The sequence below is a fragment of the Asterias amurensis genome, chromosome 22 (genome assembly GCF_032118995.1).
Source record: "Asterias amurensis chromosome 22, ASM3211899v1".
NCBI lineage: Eukaryota > Metazoa > Echinodermata > Asteroidea > Forcipulatida > Asteriidae > Asterias > Asterias amurensis.
In genome coordinates, this window is record NC_092669.1 from 3,667,603 (window position 1) to 3,675,680 (window position 8,078).

An 8,078-nucleotide genomic window follows, 5' to 3' on the forward strand; every position below is an offset into this window, starting at 1 on the left:
GCCACAATCTGTACAATCTTTAAAAGTTGAATGTGTATGTCATTTGATAGATAAGGAATGTTTAATGATGTCTCGACGGTTTAAAGGTACTGGACACTATTAGTTTATGAACTAAAACAACAACTGTATTGCGCGTGATGAGTTGTATATACAAAGCACAATTTATTCAGATCCTTTTGTATAATACCCCATTCTCATCTAAAGACACTAGACACTTTTGGTAATTGTCAAAGACTAGTCTTCACACTCGGTGTATCTCAACATGTAATGCATAAAATAACAAACTTATGAAATTTGAGCTCAATTATTGGTCGTCGAAGTTGCGAGATAATAATGGAAGAAAAAATACCCTTGTCTCACGAAGTTGTGTGGCTACTAATCACTAATCTTTCTCGAAAACTAAGTTACTTCAGAGGGAGCCACTGCCTCTTCTCACAAGTGACTACCACATTTTCACAGGTTTGTTATTTTTATGAATATGTTGGGATACGTCAAGTGATAACTTGACAATTACCTATAAGGTGTCCAGTGTCTTTAAGGTGTCTCTCTTTAGATGCACAGCCAAGTGCCATCAGTAACTATTGTCCACAGTTCAAGGGAAGGTATACGTTTAGTAATCACTCTTAAAAGTAATAATAATAATATCGAAGTCTTAAATAGCGCACGTATCTACCAAACAAGGTACTCGAGGCGCTGAGTACATATACAAACTTTCAGAAAGATAGGTTGTTGCAGTGATGAATTCTGAGACCCAATTATTTAGCACCATATAAGGGTTTACAAGGTGCTACGGCACATTAAGCAGCCACAACCAGGAACACCGGGGCGAACCCCTTCTCTTTTCGATAAGTGCACTGGGTTCTTTTACATGCGTTACACAACACATGGGACCAACGGCTTTACGTCCCATCCGAAGGACGAAGCAATGGTTAAGTGTCTTGCTCAAGGACACAGTGTCACGGCTGGGGATTGGAACCCACACTCTGCTGAGAGTGTGATGGCAGTAACAATTTTGGGTCAGAAGCCTACTTTCAGTTTTCGATAGCATAAAGCATTTTGAGAAACATTTCATCTCGAAGTAACGTGGGTTAAAAGCAGTGGACACTATTTATAATTACTCAAATTATTTAGTATCATAGAACCTTTCTTGGTAACGAGTGATGGGGAGAGGTTGATAGTAAAAAACATTGTGAGAAACAGCTCCCTCTGAAGTGACATAGTTTTCCAGTAAGAAGTAATTGTCTACGAATTTGATTTCGAGACCTCAGATTTAAAATTTGAGGTCCCGAAATCAAGCATCTGAAAGCACACAACTTCGTGTGACAGTGGTGTTTTTTCTTTCACAGTTATCTCGCAACTTTGACGACCAATTGAGCTAAAATTTTCACAGGTTTATTATTTTATGCACTTGTTGAGATACACCAAGTGAGAAGACTGGTCTTTGACAATTACCAATAGTGTCCAGTGTCTTTTAAACAGATATCGGTTTGTTTGCTCCAAATTTGAATCCGATAAGTGTTACTGTCATTAACGTTTCTCAGATTGTGTTTTTATATTAGGGATTATTATTCATTCGTGGGTATAATATTAACCTCTCCAGATTTCCGTCGATATCTCAAAACGCTACCACTTTTTGGAATAAAACTTTTCACAGGAAAGTTTCCTTAAAGGCAGTGGACACTATTGGTAATACTAATTGTCAAAGACTAGCCTTCACAGTTGGTGTATCTCAACATATGCATAAAATAACAAACCTGTGAAAGTTTGTGCTCAATCGGTCATCAAACTTGCGAGATAATAATGAAAGAAAAAAACACCCTTGTCACACGAAGTTGTGTGCGTTTAGATGGTTGATTTCAAGACCTCAAGTTCTAAACTTGAGGTCTCGAAATCAAATTCGTGGAAAATTACTTCTTTCTCGAAAACTATGGCACTTCAGAGGGAGCCGTTTCTCACAATGTTTTATACCATCAACCTCTCCCCATTACTTGTAATCAAGAAAGGTTTAATGCTAATGATTACTTTGAGTAATTACCAATAGTGTCCACTGCCTTTAAGTAATATTTTATATTGATTAATTGGTTTGATGAACTATACCCAAATGTATATCATTCCTCCACATGAAGATGGCTGTCTATATACACGGAGGGGGATTGTTTTAAAATATTTAGGAACAGTGTACACAAAAATGCCCGAGGGTAGACTTTGATGTTCTCGAAGGGTAATAAAACAGAATTTTGACGGTTGAGTTATGTTGAAAATCCAGGTGCGTCGTGTTAAAACAATAAAAATACAATGCATAACTCTCACTTCAAGTCAGAATTTCTGCTAAATTGATTGTTAATCAAAACACAGCACAATATGCCAGGTGACATATGTTCTTCATTATTTATACACTCCCAAAATTGATCGAATTCCACGTACCGCGATTTATAGACGTATGACCCTCCAGGTGCTTCAGCAATAACCCTTAGCCAATCAGTGATGAAGGAAATTATAGAGCAGCCAGTAAAATAGATCGTCCTGGGTTGAGAGTAACAAATCAAATATGCGTTCTTTAATGGCAGTGGACACTATTGGTAATTAGTCAAAAAAATTATTAGCATAAAACCTTACTTGGTAACGAGTAGTGGGGAGAGGTTGATAGTATAAAACATTGTGAGAAACAGCTCCCTCTAAAGTGACGTAGATTTCGATAAAAGAAGTAATTTTCCACGAATTTGATTTCGAGACCGGAGACCTCAGATTTAGAATTTGAGGTCTCGAAATCAAACATATGAAAGCAAACAACTTCGTGTGACAAGAAAGTTTTGTTCTTTCATTCTTATCTCGCAACTTCGACGACCGGTTGAGCTCAAACTTTCACAGGTTTGTTATTTTATGCATGTTGAGATACGCCAACTGTGAAGGCTAGTCTTTAGCAGTTACCAATAGTGTCCAGTGTCTTTAAGTATGGTGTCATGCATTCCTAAAGATAGCGTACATCGATGTTTATGTCAAGACCAAACTGCATGTTCAGTGAGACTGCATACCTGTCAATAAAATCAAAATCACACTTTTAAAAATGTATTTTGCATAATTTTGTTGTAATGTCCTAAGAGGTTACGAGCACCAGACCCGGCCTCTGGTATTTCTGATCACCATAATGTGGGTTCGGGTCCCGGTCGTGACACATGCGAGACACTTAACCACGATGCTTCGTCCTTCGGATGGGACGTAAAGCCGATGGTCCTGTGTGTTGTGTAACGCACGTAAAAAAGCCCAGTTAACTTTTTGAAAAGAGAAGGGGTTCGCCCCGGTGTTCCTGGTTTGATTGGCAACACATTGTGCCACAGCACCCTGTAAACCATTACATGGTGCTATTTGAAGGGATTTCGCAGAGAGTCAAATCTAATAGTATCTCGAGTTGGGACGAGTTGCTCGTCATAACTTATGACTACATGTTTAAGTTAAGTTAAGGACTACATGTTTAAGCCTTAAGTTTTTAGAGTCCTAGGACTATAAGTTAGGACTATCTTTGTGAAATCGACCCCAGCCGAGTTCACAAAATGCTAGAAATAGAATCTCGAGTTAGGACGAGTAACTCAAGATAGGGTGTCTTGGCCGAGTGGTTATAAGAGCAACACATTCAAGTTCTTGTGGTTAAGTCACTTAAGTGTGGGTTCGAATCCCGGTAGTGCACTTGTGTCCTTGAACAAGATACTTCAGTATAATTGTTTCTCTTCACCCAGGGGTATAAATGGGTACCTACGAGGGTAGAGGTTGGAGCACTGTAAAACGGTAGCCCGGGTTGTAAACTCCCCATGGAGCTGAGAAAGAATAAAGGGGTGTTATTGGCACTATAACCAGGGGACAAATGTAAAGCCGTTGAGACGGTTATTGTGAAAAATGCGCTGTATAAATATTTGTTGTGATTTGTCACTCGTCCGAACTAAGGATGGTTGGGTGCATGTAGTGCGTCCTAACTGTCTGTGGATACGGAACTTACTCATCCTAAGTCCTTATATAAATTCTAAGTTATGAATAGTTTGGTGAAATTGACGGCTGGTCTCATTATTCAAACGTAGTCCCACATACATGAAAATACTGTACTATTGGTATTTTGAGCGCCACTGAGTGACGAATATGGCGCTATGAAGAAGCCACTATTGCGAAGAAGTAGACTGATGATGATGAGGAGGAGGTTGTGTGCTCCCCTGACTGTATTGGTATTTCATCAGCCCATTGACTTTACTCAGTGATGCACGATGCAAGCCTTCATTGGACTGTCCCAGGAGAGCAATTCCCGCGAGATGCAGCGAGAATGTGTGAATGTGACACCTCTCGTCCATAAAGGACATTTCATGTGAATGGAAAAACACGTGAAGGCGGTTACGGCACACTCTGTGTGAATTATTATAAAACGCACGAAGGCGGTTACGGCACACGCAATGTGAATATAAAACACATGAAGGAGGTTTAAAAAACAACGGCACATTCAGTGTGAAATTAAAACGCACGATGTAGTGAAAGATCATTAATTCTGCTTTCCCTTCATTTTCCAAATCATGTTAAACTTTCTTCAACATTTAGCTTAAAGCCATTGGACCCTTTTGGTTCAGGAAAAAAAAAGTTCACAGATTTACAAATCACTTACAGGGTTTACAGAAGGCAATGGTGAAAGACTTTTCTTGAAATATTATTCCATGAAATGCTTTACTTTTTGAGAAAACAGCAAAACAATATAAATTCTCGTTAACGAGAATTACGGATTTATTTTAAACACATGCCATGACACGGCGAAACGCGCGGAAACAAGGATGGGTTTTTCCGTTGTTTTCTCCCGACTCCGATGACCGATTGAGCCTAAATTTTCACAGGTTTGTTATTTGATATAGAAGTTGTGGTACACAAAGTGTGGGCCTTGGACAACACTGTTTACCGAAAGGGTCCAATGGCTTTAAAGGCACTGGACACTATTGGCAATTACTCAATACAATTATTAGCATAAAACGTTACTTGGTAACGAGTAATGTGGAGAGGTTGATAGTATAAAACATTGTGAGAAACGGCTTACTCTGAAGTAACGTAGTTTTCGAGAAAGAAGTAATTTCCCACGATTTTGATTTCGAGACCTCAACTTTGAGGTCTCGAAATCAAGCACCTGAAAGCACACAACTTCGTGTGACAAGGGTTTTTTCTTTTTCTTTCCTTATTATCTCGCAACTTTGACGATTGATTGAGCTAAACATTTCACGTTATGATGCATATGTTGAGACACATCAAGTGAGAAGACTGGTATTTGACAATTTCCAATAGTATCTAGTGTCTTAAAGTTTGTTCAAACTTTCTCAAGACCCACCTGGTGAGAACTGCAAACTTTCCCTACTCTTAATGTGTCATTGCGTCATCAGCATCTGATATATTATATATAATATGTCTCAAATAAATGCCCATTATTATTTATTATAATTATAGAGTAAAATTACCCGCCCATGCCGTGCAGCCTTGGTATCGTCGTACCGCATGACTGGTTATCAATAAAGAATTCTGAACCATAAGGAAATTAATTGCTATTTATATGTAAACAGTAAAGTTTTTTGAATCAACGGAATTTGTTAATTGCTATTTATATGTAAACAATAACCTTGATGGAGCGTAGAGCTATTTCCTCTGTCAGTTTGGAGTTACGCCTCATTGCATGCTGTCCCTTTCATCATGTCACATTAACTACGAGTGGGACAATTGTTCTTTTACGATAATTAATAAAAGTGGTCAACCGTGAAAAGATAATGGCATCTATAAAGGAACGTAAATAGACACTATTGGTAATTACTCAAAATAATTATTAGCATAAAACCTTCTTGGTGACGAGTAATGGGGAGAGGTTGATGGTATAAAACGTTGTGAGAAACGGCTCCCTCTGAAGTGCCATAGTTTTTGAGAAAGAAGTAATTTTCCACGAATTTGATTTCGAGACCTCAAGTTTAGAATTTGAGGTCTCAAAATCAACCATCTAAACGCACACAACTTCGTGTGACAAGGGTGTTTTTTTTCTTTCATTATTATCTCGCAACTTCGATGACCGATTGAGCTCAAATTTTTACAGGGTTGTTATTTTATGCATACGTTGAGATACACCAACTGTGAAGGCTAGTCTTTGACAATTACCAGTAGTGTCCACTGCCTTTAACAGCTGCTGGCAGCCGTAAGCACTTTACGTACAATGTATTCCACAATAAACCGACCAACCTGTAGAAGTTTGTTATCGATCGGCTATCTTGGTCAAGGGAAAAAAACTGAGCTCACTGAGCGATAAACGTCAAACGGGAAATTAGTGTGGTTAATTTCCTATCAAAGACTCAGACCAAAGAACAGAGTATGAAGGTTAATCCAAAGCAAGTCCGTTGATTCGATGTCTTCTTCATCCATGATCTATAATCGGGAGTCGCTTCCCTGATTTATCAAGCAATACTGCCCTCTAGTGGTAAATAAAAACAGCAATTTTTCGTTTCAATTGTGTAATTTATTTCAGTTATACAATGCTTTCAATAACAAACAAACTTACTTAACTTAACCCTGGCTATTTATGTTTTTACAATAAATTAAACCGAGTCATAAAAATTAGATGAGAGCAACTTACCGGTTAGTTAATTATTTATGTGTGTGTAAATATAACTTGAACAGACCTAAGATGAGAGCAACTTCTACTGGTACTTTATAAATAATTAATTAAACTCAAGAGTGCATTCGGGTCATTATAATTAAACCCTGCCACACCACAACTGGTCCCAATTTCATAGCTCCTTAAGCATTCATTTTGCTTAAATGAAAAAAAATATTGCTCAGTAAAATAAGATTACCTGCAACGACTCCACTTAATCGTTATATTAATTAAACAACAGCTAAATGCAAGTCACAATAAATGTATATGGCCTTGAATTTTTGGTCAGGAACATGTGTAAAATAAGCGAGATGTTTTCGTGCTTAAGCAATTTCTGTGCTTAAGCAGCTCTATGAAATTGGACCATGGCTTTGTTGATCTCAACTAGTTATGAACTTATAACTATCATGCAACCATACAGCTTCTCCCTTCGCCCATCTCAAGGCATCGCGCTGAACCAACCATCTCCCAAGATGCTACCCACACTTGGTGAATAGAGGCTTCACTACTGCTGCTCCTAAACTGTGGACAAACTATCGATATCTCTTCGTAATCAAATGTCAACATCTTCAAGAATTTGCTCTGTTTGCAATAACTGTAAAGCACATTTTAAACAACAAAACTTGAAGGATTAAGTGTTGAGCAATCCCGCAGATTCCAGATAGTTTAAAAAATGTGCTTCATCACGTTCCTTCGTTTTGAAACAGCATCATCCGTCGCGTTTCGTACAGAAAAAAAAAATATCTGTAACAAAACGTTTTTGCCAGCGACCTTCGGGTCAAGCAGTATAAAGTTCGTTAGATTGTTACCTTTTCATGCCTTAACGAAATAATTCAAAAATCCAAGACCATCAGAGTGAAAAATTCAAGCTGTGGAAATAACACGGTATCGGTCAGCAAATAATGAGCTCTGTATTCTCAACTAAAAAGAAATACGCTTCAACGAGCGTGGCTTTATACAAATGCACTTATGACAATTGTTAATGCAACCCTCACCTAGATATTATTTCCGTAATGGTGTTCCATTCTATTTTTACAAATTGTAAAGAAAAAAAGAACCGTTCTGAATAAGTAAGGGCGACACTTTGATATAAATATTGCAATTGAAGTACAATTTGTGTAATGGGGGGGGGGGGTGGGGGGGGGGGCTGCATCACGACTCGTTACAATGTGATGCAAGAGCCCATTCTATTATGAAAAAAAAAAATGATTTGAAAATCACAGATTTTATATAATCTGTTAATAATGTGTAAGCACGAAAGAATAATGCTTACGAGAACAAGGTTACCATAACAAACTACCATGTCACTACCCAATACATGTGACTATCCTGCTCATATCTGCTTAGCGGAGATGTGTCAAGCAATATTGTCTGCTTAGATCAGCTTTATGAAGTTGGGCTCAGGACTCCAAGATAAGCTAGCTTTAATACTCCC